The sequence below is a fragment of the Triplophysa dalaica genome, chromosome 9, assembly GCF_015846415.1.
Source record: "Triplophysa dalaica isolate WHDGS20190420 chromosome 9, ASM1584641v1, whole genome shotgun sequence".
NCBI lineage: Eukaryota > Metazoa > Chordata > Actinopteri > Cypriniformes > Nemacheilidae > Triplophysa > Triplophysa dalaica.
Genome location: NC_079550.1, coordinates 9,369,735 through 9,391,092, shown reverse-complemented (window position 1 = coordinate 9,391,092; position 21,358 = coordinate 9,369,735). Strand labels below are relative to the sequence as shown.

General features: G+C 36.9%; 1 pseudogene; it reads right to left on the bottom strand.

Moving 5' to 3' along the window:
* Positions 1–3,810: 3,810 nt before the first annotated feature.
* On the bottom strand, positions 3,811–9,646 carry LOC130428147 (calcium-activated chloride channel regulator 4A-like; annotated as a pseudogene).
* Positions 9,647–21,358: the final 11,712 nt, after the last annotated feature.

Here is a 21,358-nt window from a genome sequence, read left to right as displayed (position 1 = left end):
TAAAGATCCGTAAGGACCCGTGAATACATGATGTCCTTCCTGTGTTGATGAACTCATTAAGAGTTTGGTTTTCTTTTGTATATAGTTGTCGAAAAGCGGAAAGAAATGTATAATGTCAACAAGCTGCTGTTTTGCGTGTGCGTCTATGGGCATTGCAGTTGCGAAACGTTCGAGACATTGTCATTAGCCTACTCGTAGAGAATCCTCGGACATTATGAGAAGGGTCTAGCTGCAGACCAGATGCACTCTCAGGCCAGATGCACTGTCAGCGGCGCATGCGCACTCCGACACATGCAGTCTCAGCCGCGCATGCGCACTCAAACAAACGCACTGTCAGACACGTGTGTGAATTAAATGCTCCTACAGGCCAATTATAAGTATATTTATTAAATATTCAATTTATTTATTTATTCTCATACAAGATCAAGTCGAAGTAAACGTGTTATTATGAATTATTTGAAAAATATAATCGAAAACGTTCTTTAACATTATCAGACGAATGTTGTAAGTATATTGATTTCATTCATACAGTATTAGATAGATGTAAAGTATCGATTTAATATATACGATAATGTTTTCGAAACCTAACTTAGGTTTAAATCCTTATAATCAATGGTAGATATATCGCATCTATGATACTTGGTTAACGATACATGTTCTTCATACAGTAATTTACTGAAGAACTAACGTTATCTAAATTAATTTTGTAGCGTTGCTTGAAAACTCACAGGAAAGTTTGTAGGTGACCTGCACTTTATAGTTATTTTTTTGACAATGTGTTTCTCAAAATTATTTAATATGACGTTGAAATCTATCAAATATAGGGATGTAACGATTCACTCAGCTCACGATGCGATTTATTCAAGATTTATTTTTACAAAATGAACAACTTCCCTTGTATTATTTCTAAAATGCTTCACGTTTCTTTGTATAATAAATTATGTTTTATTTCAAACAACAAAACTAACCTGCAATATTAAAACAAATTAATATAAGAACAATTATTTTTATATAAACAAACTATATATATATAAACTATAATATATATATATATATATATATATATATATATATAGTATGTCTATATAATAAAACTTTATCATTAAACCATTGATTAACAAGCACCTGTTAATTGTAGAATGAGACATTTATGTATATATGTGAGTTTGTTTATATTTTTAGGGTGGAAGATTACGTGTACAAGAAAAGGTTTTATTTAGTTATGTATTTTCATTATTAGTGCAGATGCACATTAATGTATTTCAGCTATAATTATAAAAAAATACCTGGCCTTGAACTGAACCACCAGTATTCACAAAAAGCAGTAACCTTAACATTTTATTAATAGAATCTTACAGTTCACCTTGTGAAATACGTTAGAGCGTGCATGGGACGAGTGCGCATGCGCGGGTGACAGTGCATGTGTCTGACAGTGCATCTCGTCTGCAGCCAGATGCTATTGGACATTATAGCGAACTCGCTAGGGCTGATTGTGTAAACGCTGTGATTGCCGATTATATACCAGCCGGCTTATTATATGCTCCGGCTCCTCCCGAACTTTGTTAATTCAACATCATTAAATAATAATAATAAAGTGTTTGTCGTTAAATTGGAATTTTTTAATACAGTATTAATTAGGTGAGTTAATTACAAGACAACTCATTCTAGAATAAAAGCATTTGATATGCAGTTATTGTATTAGTAGTGTAGGCACAGTATATGATTGTAAATGAAAAGATAAAAGTGATATAATTTTAAGAATTGATATTTAGCAAAAATAAACTGCATATAATTCTTGTGTATACATACGTAGCAGAGTAATCATTAATCATCAAAAAAATTCATGAATATTCATGTTTTAAGAGTAAGAGTGACGGTGTATTTCAACTATAGCGGAGCGTGCCGCTTGCAACGCTGCAACGTGTTCGCTATGGGGAGTGTCAGTACACAACGGTAGAGTACGCCTCCAAAACAATATTTCCACCTTGTTTGCCTTTTCTCTTCTTATTATGATGACGGTTTTGGCGCCATCTAGGCTACCACCCTTATAAAACAAAAACAATGGGCATTGCAATCATAGAGCAAATTTGTTCAGGCTAATTTGATATTTAGTCTTCAAAAATGGGCTGTTTAGAAATAATCATGAATATTCATGAAATATCTCAACGCCTTTTCCGCCCCGCTGTCAGACCCATGATGCCCCACATGAGCGTCAAACTCCCATCTCATTGGATTGAATGGAGACGCTCCGCACGCTTCGCGCCAATGGAAACGCAGCGTGAGAAATAGAGGACATGGCCGCGAAGCAGGTAAAACATGTCTGAAAACCAGTGAAAATATCTTCAACAAAGAGGGACGAACTTAACACAGCCATTCTATATATAGAATCAGATACTTGCGAGCTCTGTGCTGGACCAATATCCGTATGAGCGTGGATAGAAATCTTGAATCGTTTCAGAATGCAGTCCTGTTGACAAGCTGAGTTTAAAACTGCAAAGTTTCATGGCCTAATCTTCCATCCCAGAGAGGAGCCACAAGCAGGGGTATCTGTTGGATTTTTCTGTTCTACCCGAAGTGTATCGGTGTTGGTGTTTTTAAATGTATACCTGCCCTGCCCTGGTGGCCTGCGGGCCAATGGCACGAAAGCGATAATAGGGCTCCTTTGTTTCACTTGGCGTCTTATTTGCATAGCTATGATGGTATGGTCAGTTTGCGTTTAATACCTAAACTAAGTTGTGGACATAGTATAATGCATGCTATGTTTTTATATCATAGCTCATGAGATAAAAGATAAAATAATGCAGAATTTGCAGTGATATCCGGAACTCAGTTGTTTTGAAAAATATTAAGACAACTATTAACGTGAAAAACACAGATAAGTAGAATCACTCCTTTACTTTCATATAAACTGTGTATGGAGGAATGCCGATGCTCAATTATCTTGTGACCAAACAAAAGTGTCACAAAATGTAAATTTTTTGGATGTATTACATATGAAATAACTTAATTAAATATTAAATATTGTTGAATATATAGAACTGTAAAATGTATGCAATACTTGTGCAACAGTGTTTGCACTGTTAATGTCCTTTCATTTCTTCTTTTGTCATACGCAAATCAATCTGTGTTGTGCCACAGTGGAACACACTTCAAATTGTGGGCTTTTAAGTTGAAATCTAAGCTTGCACATTTGGGAAATATTTTTTCCATTGCTCTTTTACAGTACCGTTATTTTAAAAAAGTGTTTACTTCTTTATCAACATGACTTTATTATTATTATTGTGTATTATATGACGAAAGTTCATTTGAAATAATGTTGGATAGTTTATTCTATTATGCAGTAACCTTTAAAAGCCATTTTCTGCCTTAAAATTATTTTTTAAGTCTCTCCTGTGTCTAAGGCAACAGAACTTGTGAGCTGAAAGCAGGATTATAAATTGTCATACTGTCATTGTTTTTGTTAAATTTATTCATGTGTTTTATCTTTTGATAAACATTTTCTGGTTCATTTTTAAACAGTTTTATCTAGTTGCTTTTATAGACTACTAACTATACTGGTTTATATTTTTGTCAGATTTTTCTTGAAAGCAAAAAAAAACTCGAACTCATTTTGAGTTGAACATTGAAGAAAATTTAATCAAATGCCTTTTGCAGAACAGAAATTAGAATTCATAAAAGAAAAGAGTCGTAAAAGAAGTAAAACACCAGAACAGTAAAATAAAATCAGTTTTACATTTTCTTAATTTATATTCTTGTTTAAATTTGAAAAGAGTACTGATTTCGGCAATAGTTTGCATTGGATTGTTATTTCTAAGCATCAACACGGTTTCTTCTTTTCACTGCCCATGCTGTTACAGCGACAATCAAACACACCACTATAACTGCTACACAAACTGAAATGATAATAACGTTCAAATTCAGGCCCGGATTTGAGATTCCTGGTGGGTTGGGAGCAGGCAGGATCTTTGATACTTGAGCAATGTTGGATATTTCAGATATTGCGTCATCATTGTCATCAGAGCGAAGAGCAAAGAAGAGTGTGGTACCATTCTCAACTGTCATATTAAATGAGTGTTGTTCTAATGATCCAGCCTCCTTAGGTGAGACGGCAGATGTGTTGACTAAAGAAGATTCGCTGAAGTTCAGTCGAAGCATTTCAATGTCATCGCTCCATCTGATCTCATAGGATTTAGATTAAACGAAATATATATATAAAAAGGTTAATGCACATTAAGGTGACTGTTATTTCAATATAAAGTATTTATTTCAGCACTCAAGATTAAGTTACACAATAAAAAAACGTTTATAAACTATTATTATAGCAAAATGTATGCTACCTGTTCCCTGGTCTAAGTCTTCACCAGGAGCTGTCCAGATGAGAAGGACCGTGTTCTCCTGGATTTCAGCATTAAGATCTGTGATTTTGTTTGGAGGATAAATTGGTGGATTTGAAATAGTAACCTGAAAACTTTCTCCAGTGGCTGTTCTGCTAAAGTTTCCTTCAACAAGTGGTTGTTCAGGAACCGGAGGCTTCGGAGGGTTCAGCTCTACCTTATCTAAAAAGAGAAATGAAAAGATGCCATGCAATGTCACGTTTCACAATATTACTAGAACTACTGCCAGTTTTAAGCAACATTGCACAACAGTGATGATGTCATAGTTTTACCATCCACCACATATCCAGGTACATATAGAGCGCCGCTCTTTCTGTGGAGAGTAAATCTGGATTGTCCGTCTTTATTCTTCACTCTCACTTTCAAGCTGATTCTGCCTTTTACTAACTTTGTGAAATATCTGGAATAGATCCCATCATTTTTGAAAGCATCTGCTCCTATAACAGATATAGATTTACAGTTTATTTATGTATTTTAGCATGTGTGTGTGCTTGAGAAAAGGATTATGGGTAATTTACCAGCTCCATTATCCAGTAGCTCTAATTCTTGCATTGTTCCAGTTTCTGACTCCAGTGTGGCCTTCACTTCAGCATTTATTACAGGTCTGTAATTCTGACTAACCTCAGCAAACACAATAACAGGTTTACTGCCACTGATCAGCTGCTGATTCACATGTGCTTTGACTATGATAGGAGGAACATCAGAGCGAGCTGCTTGACTGGTTACTGTTATTGTCAAAGACTGAAGTCCTCCACTCAGAATACTGTACTTCCAGTCTCCATACTAACAAATACAACATAGATAACACAAACCTTTTAGGACTTTGTCTTTAGGATAACGCTTATCTAAATTATTCATGAAAAATATGTGTCTGTTTCAAAACTTTTTGTAAATGATTATTTATAACATTTGGCCTCAATGCCTTTTTATTATAAAACATAAATACTAATATTTAAAACTTATGGTTTGAACAATAAACTTCAGCCATAACTCCTGTATTGCTATTAAGGTCGTCATACCGCTGCAGTTCCTGGAATTTTTAGTGTGAGTGTCTTTGCTGATGGATCTTCACTCATATCTGTTTGACCGTAGTTGGACCCACTTGGCGTCTGTATATACACAGTAGGTGCACTGATTTCATAGATGATTAAAAAGCTGGTTTTGTTACCGACGGTTGAATCCACTGACACTGTTCCATTGAACCAGTCAGCTGTTCTCTTTCCCGTACTCTCCAGCTGTAAGCATACAATATAAATGAACACATGAAAACATTAAATATTTAAAGTATAAAGTACAGTATATATACAGTACATCCACTATAAGTCATAAAATGGGTAATGAACTTGCCAAACCTGAACTGGTTCTTTCGCGTAATCTCCAGTTGGTATTGTAAGTGAAGCAAATGCATCCACTAACAGATTGGAGGTGATATCGTCAGTTGCTATGATAAATTTCCCATCTAATTTCAAAATGGAAGAAAAGAGAATTTTTCATTTGATTGATTTTAAGTGCTGGCATTCACTCACAGACAAATACCGTGGCTGAAAGACAGACACTTTTCAAGCAAATAAGAAAATGTGATTTGCATACATTATGGAACTTAACGTAAACGTTTTGGGGGCCTGTGCAAAACTTGGGGGGTGGGGGTGGGGGAGGATATTGTTCATATATAGTCAAATAACCATTAAAAATCTATTTGGGGTCCAGTTGCTGTTAAAAGGTGTTGATCCTTTGTTTGGTCCTTTCATCTCTGGGATTTTTGTGTTATCACACTTACCAGTCTTGTCCGCCATTTCCTGCAGTTCTTTGGCGGCTTTGGGACCCAAAGCCAAAGTGTGTATAATGGCACCACTTTGTATTGCAGTATGAGAACAATCATTGATGTTGTCTGTTGCCTCACCATCAGTGAGAAAAATAATTTCATCTCCTAATGCATCCTTATTATCTGCTTTAAGCACCTGATGGGTATAAAAAGATATTCATAACATTTCATTTATTATTATACAATTCACACAAACATACAAAATGCATATGAATACAATTAACAGGGCACCTCTAAGGCTTTATTGAGGCCAGTACAGACGTTTGTTGATCCACTTGCTTGTGTTGGCAATGAACTGATAAGATTCTCTCTTGTGGTGTCACTGTCAATAACAGTAAAGGCTTTAAGAGTTGATGCATCAGTACTAAAGGTTACGATTCCCACTTTGCCTTGATCTTCAATGATGTGCCGTATGAAATGTGTGGCGGCTTGCAGCAGTCAAATAATCCTAGAACCCTTGAAAATAAATTATATATCATCAAAATTAAATTCATGCTTGGGTTTAAAACCCAGACTAATATCTAAACATTAATGTTGAAAATTAATGTGTAAAAATATTAACTCTATCGATGTCAGTTTGGAGAGGAGTAATCTGTTTTTCTGACTACACTGAAAAAAATTTGGAGTAGGATTTACTTAAAAAAAGTTAGGAAAGTTTTTTCACTTAGAAAATGTGAGTAATTTCAATAGAATTCCCAAGTAAAAACGAAACACAAGGAACTGTAGCTTTAATTAGAAAATCTCAAGTAAAGTTTACTTGGAATTTCCCAGAAAATTGTATTGACTGTTTGTTTATATATTTTACTCAAGTAATGCTTATAAATGTTTTTTTACACAATAATCCTAGTAACCTTTACTTTAAATATTATTTTAAAATTACTTGATGTTGTTTATGTATTTAAATGGTGTTCAATAAAATAACACTGACATACATTTTACTTGAATACGTTTATTTCTATGATATCCCTTAAAGATGGGAATATGAAATAAAACAAATAGTAAAACTCCATCAGTTTGATGGTTCTTGTAAATGGTGCACTATAGTGCATTTTACTCCAGTAAACATTGTTAGAACAACCACACAGTGCATTAAAATGCATACACATTTAAACATATAAAACCTTTCTATAAACATAAAACATAAACATTTTACAAAAACCTCAGTTGCAGATATCAAATACAAAAGTGTAAAAGTGCAAATAATGTCAAATAGTAGCTGCCTTTCATTAGCTAACTTTAATTTCACTAAGATTAAACCTAAGGGAACAAAAACATAAAATAAAATAATAATAAAACTCTGCATCGATGGTCTCCAGCATAATAGCATTACTTAAAATGCATAAGAATTGTTATATTAAACAGTACTGTAGTTGAAGTTGTTTTCTGAACAACCTTTCTTGCAAAAAAATAAATAAAAAAAACAGTACAATAAGTGGAAGTAGTGCCCAACTAGCAGATTACATTAGAATCTTTCTATGCAAAGAGTTAACCTTTGGCGAAAATTTTAACGCATCAAGTCCTATAAAGATTTTCTGAAACACTTCGAAAGTGTTTCTCAGCTTTGGGGGATAGCTTAAGTTTAGGGAGTAAATGCAGCCCATGAGTGAAAGACATGCATTTGCAATATTTTTACATCCCAGCAGCACCTCAGTCCCCTCGATGACAATGATGACATCAGACATACTGGCATCTTCCTCTTCTACAGATCTGCTCTGACATGACTGGAGAAGGTATCCTTAATCATCTCCCTGCTGATATCCTGTGAAATACACAAATCAGTGCAAAGTGGTTAAAATAGTGTACAGTATCAATTTTTCAATTTTCCTCAATGGGTTCCTGTTCTGAGACAAACTGTCCACTCTTAAAGGACAACTCCGGTGAAAAATGAACCTAGGGCTAATTAACACATGGTTACCGAGTAGATCGTTCTCTGGGATGCGTTTTCATGATAGTCGAATGTAAAGAGTTATATCTCTAAAAACAGATTAGCTTATAACGCTAGAATATGGGGCAGAGAGTAAGATAAAGTAAATCGCTAGTTAATACCACTAACAAGGCTCAAAATAGCCTCACACTACCACGGTAGCATAATGAGGGTCCTTACATGCAAACCAAAGCATTGAGAACTTTTCATTGAGAGCATATTTTTGGTAGTTTTAAGATCCTTCTTATCTGGTAGCAAATCTTTAGAGAGTTTACAATAATGGGATTGCATTTCTTAAAATTTTGAAACATTTTCTTTGCAAAGAGTGAAAAACCCTGAATATCTCTGTGGCCTGTGGGTTTGAGGCACTCTTTTCTCTGTCTATCATCTCCCTCTTTCTTCGCCCCCGCTCGCTTTCACTCCTCCTCGTATCGCTACGTCATCTAATGTGGGTGGGAGAGGTCGGTAATTGTTAACAGGCAGGTGTATATATACCTGTTGTCCTCATCCTGTAGCGAGAGACTGAAGTTAGCTGCTGACGTGTTGGAGGCAGCAGTGTTCCGGGATGTGTTGGTAGCGCAAGGGGTTGCATAGTGATTGCCAACGGCACTACTGTTTGTGTGTGTGTGCGCTTCCGAAACGCGTATGGAATGTCTGGACTGACGAGCACAGAGGAGCATTTGTGACGGGTGAATGCGTGAAGCGTCGGAACACTGTCTACTCACCCAATAGCTATTGCAGAAAGAGTCTTCAGCCAATCCGATTGTCTGCTGCTGTTCTTTTGAGTGTGTTTGAATGAATGGGCAGGTGCTGCTTTTTAGACACTTATTTGTTTTGTTTGTTTCTTTTTTTTTCACTAGCCGGTGTGCTACAATATCTGTGTGTAGTGAACTGACAGTGGCCACCGGCTAGCGGTTTCTATATATATTTTTGTTGTTTGTTTGTCTTCACCCATTACATTAGCCTCGTGTGGGTTGGGCCCACTGGATAGACTTTCCAACGGGCTCCTGCCTGGTTTCCTTGGCGTGTTTCACTCATTTAGCACGACGTGTGCAGTGTACTGCTGTGAAGTGTGTATTCTTAGAAATAGCTCAAAGAGCCTGGTTGTCATTGTTGTGCAGTGTTTGTAGTGTTTGTTCTACTCTAAAGTGGTGTGCCCTAGCTCACGTGTGGTACGGAAACTTAGGCCTGAGTAACTTTTACTTCAGTGGCCCACCCCCTTATGGCTTAGTGTTATGTCAAGTGATGAATTTGTGTGTTATTTATTGAAATCCAAAAGCGACTCAATGTTTTTACTGTAACAAAAATAAAGATTGTATTTTTCTACTTTGTTGACCAAGCCTGTGTGTGCTTCTTGTAAAATATTCCCCTTGCTCTTACCAGTCTGGTCCAAGGGGTGGCGTAGTCACCACTGCTATAGCCGTCAGAGGCTACATCACTTTCAATGGCGAGCCACGCAGGAATGTTAGTAGTCCACTCCCCAGGCCCTGCATTGGACCAATACATTAAGGCCTGTACGTTGGCTGCCTAATAATAGTGCTGAAAGTAATGGAGGCCTAGACATCCTACCACTTTTGCCTTACAAATATGAGCTTTAGATATGTGTTGGGCTTTATATCCCCAAATAAATGGCATAATCACAGAATCAAGTGTCTTAAGGAATATCTGAGTTAAAAGAAAAAATATTTTGAAACAAGTAAAGAAATCTTGGTAGGGTGACCATTTTAATTCCATTAACACGGCCAATCATTGTTAACGGGAGTACCCGCCAGGCCTCCACATCCCGCCTCAGTCTGTCTACCATAGCTTTGTTATTTGTTTCACGTAATTTCTTGTATTTTCTGGGCACAGGGACACCAAGATATTTAATTCACTCAAAGTTTTAAAAGGAAGATTATCAATAAAATGCTTTGTAAGCATCTGGGCTAAAACGGCTATTTTATCGTTTCCATGCCCACTGTATACAATGTTCATGAGTCTGCGTACATTATGGAAAGAAAACCTTCCAGTTTTAAAACCTGTTTGATCAGTACTTCATATTTTCAATGTGATTTCCTTGATATTGTTTGTTAATATATATTATTTGTGTGGAAGAGATAGACCCTCTGCTTTTGACAATAAGACTCCACAAAGACAGGTATATTAAATAAATAAAATAAAAGACAGCTTTATTCATTGCACACAAGGTAAGTAAAACTGTACAGGAGTTGTCTTTGCACACACTAAGAGAAAATTGCGCATACTTATTTTATTGCACATATAAATGTTTTTTGCACATATACATCATTTTTTAACACATATACTTATTTATATCACACATAAACTTAATTATTTTGTACATAACACTAAAGTTTTTCTTGCACATATACTTATTTATATCACACATAAACTTAATTATTTTGCACATAACACTAAAGTTTTTTTTTGCACACATGAAGAGAAAAGCTATGTATAGGAGGTTTGGGGTTCATTAGGAACAGATGAGGAGTCACTATTGTTACAGTATTGTGAGTTAGAGAAGGAGATTCGGGATATAGTAAGAGTTGTTCTTATTAACACACAGATGCTTCAATGCTGGACTGTTGAGGTATCTCTCCCGCAGTGACTGTGTTTCTATTATTTCCCTTTCTTTTCTCATTTTCTCCTCCTGTCGTTCTTTGGTCTTTTTCTCAAGCCAGTGATGAAGAACAAACAATCCTTTTGTTTTGCTGGCAGCTTTGGTCTTCTTTGAACCTTTCAGGTGATCTTGGGTATCTCCAGCGGGACCATTAGGAGCTGTCATGATGATGTTTTCATGAGCGTCTTCCTCCTTCTGAAGGGTTTGTTGTTTGTCAGTGTTGCTCTCTGGGTGGCGTTTTCTCACAGGTGTCTCCTGCTGCTCTGGAGCTTCTGGCTGGACTTCATCCATTTCACTTTCACTCTCCAGCATCTCCGTGTTCTCCATCCAACAAAACATCGGTTGATCTTTTATCACAGGCTTCGGTCTTCTGTGTCTGGTGTCCTTCAGCTCAAATGGAGAGATGAACTTCACATCAGGCTCATCAGACTCGCTGTTATCATTAATGTCCATGACGATGAGATCAGACTGCGATGAAGGTGCTGACAGTGATATCGCCTCGGTATATTTATATGGGATGTAAGGAGATGATCCTGAAGAATGAAGACATTGAGAGTTGCTATGTTTTATCTCGACACAATGCACTCTTGTCACATCTGATACACTTTCTCTTACCTGAATGGTCCGTGTCTTTGGCATTGTTCAGTTTCTTCTGTGATCTTTCACTCTCCAGCATCTGTTTGTTCTCCTCCATCCAACTAAACATCGGTTGTTTTTTCCTCATGGACTTAGGCCTTCTCTGTCTGGTGTCATTCAGCACAAATGGAGAGATGATATGCACCTCATCTTCATCTTCGATGTCCACGAGGACCAGGCGTGTAAAGAGATCAGACGGTGACGTGACCAGCGGTTCAGGCACTGATGAATGATGGGATTTGACTGGTGTTGGTGGACCAGCTGATATTGGCAAAGGAGATGAAGTGAGTGATGATGTTTTTAGTTTCATCTTGTCAAACATCAATAGACTTTCTCTTACCTTCAAACTTTGTCACCTCCGTCTGTTCAGGATTCTGGTCGGGTGAGGCAGGTCGATGAAACCCTGATGAATGAAGAGATGGAAAGAGTCTCAAGGTTTTACCTCAACATACAAAGTGTTTCAACTGTGAAATCTTTATAAACTTTCTGTTACCTTCAGGATCCATGTTTTCAGCTTCCTTGATGAGTTTCCTCCTTGAGCGTCTCATCTTTGCTCTCTCAGGTGATGAAGTTGATGGTTTAGGATCAAAACGTCTCACCAGCGGTTCAGGCACTGATGAAGGATGGGATTTAGAGAGTGACAAGGTTTTAACTCAGCACAATGCACTCTTGTCGCATCATTATAAACTTTTTCTTACCTTCATGATCCGTTTTCTTGTCACCCTTCTTCAGTTTATTTGCTGAACGTTTCTCCTCTGATCTCTCAGGTGATGAAGTCGCGGGTTGAGGATTAACACGTATCACCAGCGGTTTAGGCGCTGATGAATGAAGAGAAAGAGAGTTTCAAAGTTTTACCTCGACAAATTTGATATTGTCATGTCTTTATAAATGTTTTCTTACCTTCATGATCCATGTTTTCAGCTTCCTTCCTCCGTTCCCTCCTTGAACGTCTCACCTCTGATCTCTCAGGTGTTGCAGTTGAGGGTTGAGGATGAACATGTATAACCAGCGGTTCCAGCCTTGATGGATGACAGGATTTTACCCTCTCAGCCGCTGAAGCTGGTGGGCATGGAGCAACTTGTGACGATGTAGGAGGTAGTGAAAGTGTTAAGGTATCGATGCTCAATGGAGAAGCATCTCGGGATTCCTTCCTAGACTTTCTGTGAACCGCAGGACTTGTTTTGGTGTCAGTCTGCATCTTCTTCATCTCTCTCTTGAGTTCCGATACGTTCACGTGTTGCTCTGAATCTTTGGCTCTTTTCTTGGTTTTCTTTGACCTCACAGGTATTGAAACAGAGTTTTTCACCAGCGGTTTTAGTGTTGATTCTCTCCTTATACCTTCAGCATCATCTGTCTTTCTCTCTCTCTTCCTCATCTCTCTCCTACCTTCCCTGTCTTTCTTTCTCCCTCGAATACTTTCAGTCTTTGTTTCAGATGTGCTGTCCTCCAGACTCTCTGAGATAACTCCCTCTTGCTCTCTTATGGAGTATCTTTTCTTGATCTTCCTCATTTGTTTGTCACGTCTGGAACTTGTCGGTGTGGAGTCATCTTGACGCTGTGCTCCTCTCTGTTCTTGCTCCTGTACAGTGTTGGTTATAAAAGTTACTAAGTAATAAGTTACTGTAATTCAATTACATTCCCCTTGAAAAAAACTAAGTAAGGGATTACTCTTATTTTTCTGTAATTTAAATACAGTTTCTGTAATATATTCAATAGTGAAAATGACATCAACACTAAGTCTAAGTTTAAAATGTGTGCTTTAATGTATCCTTCTCACATTGGTATACTTTGGTCAGTTAATTAGAATAATTTATGTAGTTTTTTTTTGAAATAATGAATTAAGCCGTTTCATGTCTAATGCTAATCGAGATCGAGGATGTAGAAAGTAATTAGGAATAAGTAATGAAATACTTTTTGGATGGAGTTATTTGTACAGTAATGTAATAACACTATTGAATATGTGATTAGTAACTAGTAATTATCACTTTTTCAGAGTAACTTACCCAACACTGCTCCAGTGTTTGGTTGCATTCCGGATCTGGCGTCTGGTGGCCCAAACATCCACAGATCACTTGTCCCATGATATCAAACTACACCAAAGCAGCCTACTTACTTTAATATTAAACTAAGAAAAGTATTTATGGTACTTTTTTGCGAATCGCAAATGTAAAAGTAATCGCGAATACAAACTAGTAACTCCGGCACTTGCTCGCGCTGTCAACAAATTTAGGCTACGGTGATCTCTGACGTCATCGACAATATTAGTAACCAATGGAAACCAAAGTAATCCTTAAATATAAACATAAACCATTGAATTAAAGACATAAAATACAATAATCATTTAAATTGGAATGTTTTGTCAATTTGTAACAGCTGAAAGCATTAGTCAAATGTTTAACAAGCAGAGAACACGAATCAGTGACTGTAAATAAAGTTTAGGGTGTAAAAGACGCCATCTGTGCATTATTTAAACGAATCTGTTAGATTAAATAAACCGCTCGCGTTGAACATCCAAGTATCGCGAGATCACGCTGCTCCCGTTTGACGTGTGATCTGCGCACAGCAGCTGAGGTGATTTACATCTTGATGTTTCCATTGTCGATGGTAAAAGTTTGGTGTGAGATTTATCAATAAAGTCGTAGACTGTATGTTACGCTCCATGTGTGTTTTGTGTACATTGTATTGTTTTTCGCTCTCCTGTCTTTCTGTGTCCCTTTCGGCTCCACTTCTAGGTTGGTGTTTATTGGCTGACTCGACTGCCAATCATCATTCTAACGTCATGACGTCCTGCCAATCGGCTGGCGTGCCAGCTGTATTTAACGACGCGAGTTGATTGTATGCGTTTGTGTGCGTGCGCGCGCCATGCCAGCTTGCTCCAAAGCGGTCAGCTGTTTGTGGTCGACACCCATTGTTTGATTCTTAACGTACCTAGTCTTATGAAGTCATGCGTTGTGTTATGTGATTCAATCTATTAATAGATTTATTATTTGACAATTGATTTCTATCGAGTTCTTTGAGGATGCATGTCAGTCTATGAGAGTTTGACGTCACCCTTGTATTTTTGTTCGTAGATTATATTAGTTTAGTTTGGCGTCGTATATGCTAAAGATTTCGGTTTTATTTTCAAATGTATTTTGTTAGTAAGTTTAGAGGTTAGTGTAAGGGTTGTTTTATTTTGTTTCTTTCTTTAATTTGGGCGACAATCCTTTTCGTGTTGTAATCCATATATTTTTGTTTCTGTAATTATGTGTATTTTTCTTCAACGCGACTAGTAAATACTATTGAACTTTATTATCTATGTTCGGTGTCTTTATGATCTGCACCACACCCGGTAACAGTTGTCTCGTATAAATGTTACGGTATCATCCCTTTTTAACATCAGACACGTAACACTCAACCAGAAGAGAAACGAATAAAACTCAGATGTGAGCTCAGTCTCAGTATTATATACACTAGACTTACAGCTCCATTCTAAAATGTACATGTAGATGTTTATGAATATTCTATTATGTTAGTAACAGATGTGAGGGAGTTTATATTGGTTTATAGTTTGCCTAAAGCAGCTCTAGTGTGTATTTTCTTTCTTTATATGCTGTAATATTATTTAAACTAATGTGAGTTTTTTCTTGAAAATGTTTATAATAGATTGTGCTTGTTTTCTGCTTGTGTTTATTGCAGGTGTGTTTTACACGAGCTGTGAACACCAGATGTCGCTCATCTCATCTACAGTTCCTGTGCCCAGTTGCATAAAGCACCTTAAGTTTTTCTTAAGTGATTTCCCTTTACCAAAGACAATAGGAGAATAACTTAAAGCTTAAGGTATATTTAAAGGTACACTTAAGGGAAAATTACACTTAAGGTGCTTTATGCAAGCGGGCCCTGGACTTCACAGGTTGAGTGCGTGTCACATGTGCAGATATATTCTGGCGTATAAGTGGCGTACTGTGTAAAATATTTAATTTCCATAAATATTTACAAAAAGATTCATGAAACAAAAGGACAGACTTATTTAATATATATTTATATAAATCACACTGAAATGTATAAGGGTGCAGCTTATCTCTTAATGTATTTTTGGAGGCTACTGTTCCTGAGACAGCGTGAGAGGTTGAAAGTTTAAAATCCTCCCTCCTTCTTCTCTCATGATCAGGTTTTAGAGGCGACGCACCCGGGCAGAATTCTGAACCTTGACAGCGTCTTAGCGACCACCACCTTTGTTCTGCCATAGAAAAGTTCTCGACCGATGCAGTTCCTAGCAGACATACACAGAAGAGAAACAGTAGAAGGATCTGATTGGTGAGTCCAACTTAGATGAACTGTCTTAGATGAGTGTTTACTATAGTGTGAACTGTACCTGGAAGTGGCAGCTGCTGACCTTTTAAAGAGGGGAAGCTCATTTTTGGCCTAAATCATAAAAATTGTCCATTTATTTATATGTAAATTCTGCCCTACGTTCCTTTTCAAGAAAATGTTCTGTAACCCTGTCGTACCAACTAGGCATCTTTTCCAGTGACTTTAATTAATGAACAAACGATCTAATATATATATATATATATATATATATATATATATATATATATATATTTAACTCAACGGGAGGAAATGTGGGAATTATGTTAAACTGAAACAATGAATGTGGTGTAAAATTGTGTGAAATATACGATGAAGGTTGCAGCAGTTTGTCTTTCGACTACACATGCAAAATTGAGTTGGCCAGCCCACGCCCTCCATTCATCCCAGAGACGCTGAGCGTCTGTGGGCGGAACATGATCGCAGCATTATCCAATGACCGTCTTGTTTCTAAGCACTGACAAAAACTGTTTAAAGCAGCCCCATTGAAGTCAATGGACGCTGGGCTTCAACAGAGTAATGCATTGTACGCTACGGGAATGAATGAGAAGGAAATCGAGTCAAACCGCATGGGGTCAAACACCTGAAGAGAGAAACTGCAGACATCATTCTCAATGTTCTCATTTGTTTCAGTGTCGATGAGAGCGAGTCTTACCTCTGGATCGCTCCAGATAACAGGATTATGATAAACACCAGAAATACTTATCAAGCACAAATATCCTTCAGATGGAAAAATACGATTAGCATGTGTTTTAGATATTGTTTTCATACTTGTTTTACAGCAGTGAAGTCTCTGGATTTGATGTGACATCAGTGAAGTGAGTAGCCTCTGGAATGACAAGGTCTCCTGGAATCTTTATGTCTTCATCGGGTCAGAAGCAAAACGGGCGAGTGAACCCCAGCTCTCCTTAATGCACATGGTGGTAAACGTAAGATGACTGAGGTCATCCCTGCAGCCAATCAAAATGTGATGTTATTACCTCAGGGGTCATGATCGAAGGGGAGGAGATTCCTATGGATTTTAACCAAACTAATATTTGTATATTTTGTTACACTTACTGATTAAATAAGCTATTGCCAATAATAAAAAATCATTTCTGGAAATCATCTTGTGACCCCTACTTTGGGAACCCCTGCATTAACACACCACAATTCAGACTACACTGTTGTAATACTTCAGTGAGGTGATGTCATCCGTCTCTCTGTCCTGCAGCAGTGATGTGACTTCAGCAGGACAGCGGTCCTGTTAGGTTGTAGAAGATCCAGGAGAGGGCGGAGTTGTGATGTTGTTTTTTCAACATTTCTCACCCTGCACATGACCCCCCAAATCAAATGTAGTAAAGGTCATTTCAGCAATTGTTAACTCCTCAGATTATAAAAAAGCCAAGAAACAACAGTTTAACAGACTTCCTGTACAAACCTGCGAAAAAACAACTTAACACTGCCTTTAAGAAAATATGTTTGAATTTGTCTTTAATTATAAATAAACTGCTGCTAAATAAATGTTTGGGCACACCTAATGAATATGTGTCACAATTTTTTTACACACTTTATTATGTGGAAGTGAATGTCCAACTTTACAATTTTATTTCAAGTAGTTGCAAACTTTCAGTCAACTGTGTCTCAACAATTGAATGATAGTGAAAATTAAAGACTTAATTTACCTAAAAACTGAAGTTTTCTTCTAAAGCCTCTGTAGATCCAGTCAAATAGAAATGACATTGCAAATGTGTCACCTGATATAACAAAAATCAGATATCAATGCACCATAAAGTTACCACGTGATCATCACACAACAAATCTAAAAGTAAAAAATAATAATTCAGTTTTATGCTTAAAATGTTAAGAATAGTATTCACGGACATGATAACATTGTTGCCAATAATACCCTAACCCAAATTGAATCTTTTTTCATATTTAATTATTTTAATTTACTATTAGTTGCTTTAGTTTTCTGTCATTGTTAGTGTATTAGCAGTGACAATAACACCAGTGACAAATTCCTATGAAATTCACCTCAAAACTGGCATTGTGATGCACACTTAAATCTATACATTATACCGATTAACATGTGTTTTCCTAACCTTTTCAATAAAAATCCTCCATACTGACTGTTACGACCCGTCTAGGGTCGATCGCAACATAAACGAATCCACACAAAAAGTAACCTTCGTAAAGAAATATTTTTATTACATAAAGGAAACACAAAATAAATAAGGGTTTCTATTCAGGAGTGGTCAATGCCAAAACAATAAACAAAACCACTACTTTAATAAATACCCAACTAAATAACATAAACGTCTTGACAAATAAAAGAAACAAAAGACAATCAATTATTCTAACTTCCTAAACTCAAAACAGAGGGAAAAATGAATACAGGCAAATTAAGATGGCGACACACTCCCCACTTTCCTTAATGTAAGAACAATGACAAATCATCAAAACTAACGAAAACAGAATGTAACGGACTTAAGCAGATTCTCAAACTAACATCTTAAATAATAACTAAGAACATAACAGAATTCAAAGGTCCAACATAAACAAACTCGGGGTAAACCCAACAAGAACCCAAATGGCCCAAAATGGACCATTAGGAGTGTTAAAGCAGCCCTTAAATAGAAAAATAGAAACAACAAAATGAAACAAGGCAGAGGGAGGAATTAAATAGGATTAAACCTTGAGAGCAATTTTTGACTTATTAATTATTTTTTTGTTCTTTATGGACACAAAGGTCTAAATATAGGCATGAAAATAGTAGATTTTTACCAAAAATTTGCATTTGTGAATAGAACATTTACCAAGTATAATAAAAATATTAAAATTTCATTGATTACTATAGAAAAGCATTAAATAACATCAAAAGATATGTTCTGATATTTGTTTTTTGATTAAAGATATTGTGTAAAACTCATTTCAAAAAGATTTAACTAATACAATTTCACAAAAAAGATTAATAATTGTGTCTTCCTTAATATTTTCTAGATTGCTATTAGTACTATAAGAGGGATAAAATCTACAGTATGTAATATTTTCAATGTGATTTCCTTCATCTTGTTTGATAATATATATTATTTGTCTGGAAGAGATAGACCTTCTGCTTTTGACAATAAGACTCGACCAGTGAGAGACAGGTCTCTTTCTAGCCATGAATTGAACTTTTCCTAAAATGGTCTTTTATGGGATTGAGTTTAAGCTCTGCAGGAATCATATTTGAATTTAAAGACACTTTTATTCCCAAATAATTAATCGCATCTTTAATCAAAATTTATACGCCATACAAAAGAGTTAAACGTAGGAGGGGGACATTTGTTTTTTCAAGTAGCTCACAAATTAAATTCAAATTAATTTAGAAAAAAAGTTCAAAACTGTAAAGACTTAAATAGCACTCATTGCTTTTTTACGCTGAGTTGCGTTTTAACGACTGAATCGGGTGGATTTTTTCATTTGGATGCTTTAACATGCCTGTAAAGTGTAGGGACAGGTTTGTGAGCATATTTTGAAAATGACCAGCCCGTAGAATCTCTTCAAAGTTTGATATCAGACACGCATGAGACAACTTCTGCTCAGGATCACCTGTTCGTCCAAGAAGCATTTGATGGCTGGAGACATCAGCTGGCACTGCTCACTCGAACACACCTGTGTGAAGCTCTCGCTTAACGTTGAGATGTATTTTATGTAATCGTTAAGTAAAATTCAGACGAAAAGTGAAGCGGTTCATCCTCACGAGGTGACGGTTCTTGCGTTTATTCTATTTGGGAGTTTGATAGACGTTAATGGTCGTTGTGTGGAAAAGCTGTGAAGTATCTCACAGGACATGAGGGTGAGTAAATGACAGAAATCTATGTAATAATATAATTTTATATCAAACAATGACAAATGTACAACTTAAAGAATGTGAATTGAAACAAAGAAAAGTTTATTCATTGCACACAAGGTAAGTAAAACTGTACAGGAGTTTTCTTATTTTATTGCACATATAAATGGTTTTTTTTGCACATATACTTCATTTTTTTTGCACATATACTTCATTTTTTAACACATATACTTATTTATATCACACATAAACTTAATTATTTTGCACATAACACTTAAGTTTTTTTTTTCACACATAAAGAGAAAAGCTATGTATAGGAGGTTTGGGGTTCATGAGGAGCAGATGAGGAGTCACTATTGTTACAGTATTGTGAGTTAGAGAAGGAGATTCGGGATATAGTAAGAGTTGTTCTTATTAACACACAGATGCTTCAATGCTGGACTGTTGAGGTATCTCTCCCGCAGTGACTGTGTTTCTACTATTTCCCATCCTTTTCTCATTTTCTCCTCCTGTCGTTCTTTGGTCTTTTTCTCAAGCCAGTGATGAAGAACAAATAATCCTTTTGTTTTGCTGGCAGCTTTGGTCTTCTCTGAACCTTTCAGGTGATCTTGGGTATCTCCAGCGGGACCATTAGGAGCTGTCATGATGATGTTTTCATGAGCGTCTTCCTCCTTCTGAAGGGTTTGGTGTTTGTCAGTGTTGCTCTCTGGATGGGATTTTCTCACAGGTGTCTCCTGCTGCTCTGGAGCTTCTGGCTGGACTTCATCCATTTCACTTTCACTCTCCAGCATCTCTGTGTTCTCCATCCAACAAAACATCGGTTGATCTTTTATCATGGGCTTCGGTCTTCTGTGTCTGGTGTCCTTCAGCTTAAATGGAGAGATGAACTTCATCCAGGCTCATCAGACTCGCTGTTATCATTAATGTCCATGACGATGAGATCAGACTGCGATGAAGGTGCTGACAGTGATATCGCCTCGGTATATTTATATGGGATGTAAGGAGATGATCCTGAAGAATGAAGACATTGAGAGTTGCTATGTTTTATCTCGACACAATGCACTCTTGTCACATCTGATACACTTTCTCTTACCTGAATGGTCCGTGTCTTTGGCATTGTTCAGTTTCTTCGCTGATCTTTCACTCTCCAGCATCTCTTTGTTCTCCTCCATCCAACTAAACATCGGTTGTTTTTTCCTCATGGACTTAGGTCTTCTCTGTCTGGTGTCATTCAGCACAAATGGAGTGATGATATGCACCTCATCTTCATCTTCAATGTCCACGAGGACCAGGCGTGTAAAGAGATCAGACTGTGACGTGACCAGCGGTTCAGGCACTGATGAATGATGGGATTTGACCATCTCAGCTGTTGGAGCTGGTGTTGGTGGACCAGCTGATATTGGCAAAGGAGATGAAGTGAGTGATGATGTTTTTAGTTTCATCTTGTCATACATCACTAGACTTTCTCTTACCTTCATATTTTGTCACCTCCGTCTGTTCAGGATTCTGGTCGGGTAAGGCAGGTCGATGAAACCCTGATGAATGAAGAGATGGAGAGAGTCTCAAGGTTTTACCTCAACATACAAAGTGTTTCAACTTTGAAATCTTTATAAACTTTCTGTTACCTTCAGGATCCATGTTTTCAGCTTCCTTCCTCAGTTTCCTCCTTGAACGTCTCATCTTTGCTCTCTCAGGTGATGAAGTTGATGGTTTAGGATCAAAACGTCTCACCAGCGGTTCAGGCACTGATGAAGGATGGGATTTAGAGAGTGACAAGGTTTTAACTCAGCACAATGCACTC